This window comes from Equus caballus, unplaced genomic scaffold (assembly GCF_041296265.1).
Source record: "Equus caballus isolate H_3958 breed thoroughbred unplaced genomic scaffold, TB-T2T unassigned-0002613, whole genome shotgun sequence".
NCBI lineage: Eukaryota > Metazoa > Chordata > Mammalia > Perissodactyla > Equidae > Equus > Equus caballus.
In genome coordinates, this window is record NW_027222368.1 from 15,001 (window position 1) to 15,223 (window position 223).

The window sequence follows — 223 nt, forward strand, 5'->3', positions numbered from 1 at the left end:
GGCGAAGGAGGGAAGACAGAGCCTCCCGAGGCAAGTCGGCCGCCGGAGCACACACGGGGTCTCACCGCCAGGGGCCTCCAGCACCAGGGGCGGTCCCGCAGCGCCCGGAACGGCGACTGGCCCCGTCGCCCCGCGCGCAGCTCACGGGGGCTCGGCCCCACCACCCACCTCCACGGCCAGGGCTCTCCCGCACACGGCGCCGGCGTCCCACGCCGGGCGCCTG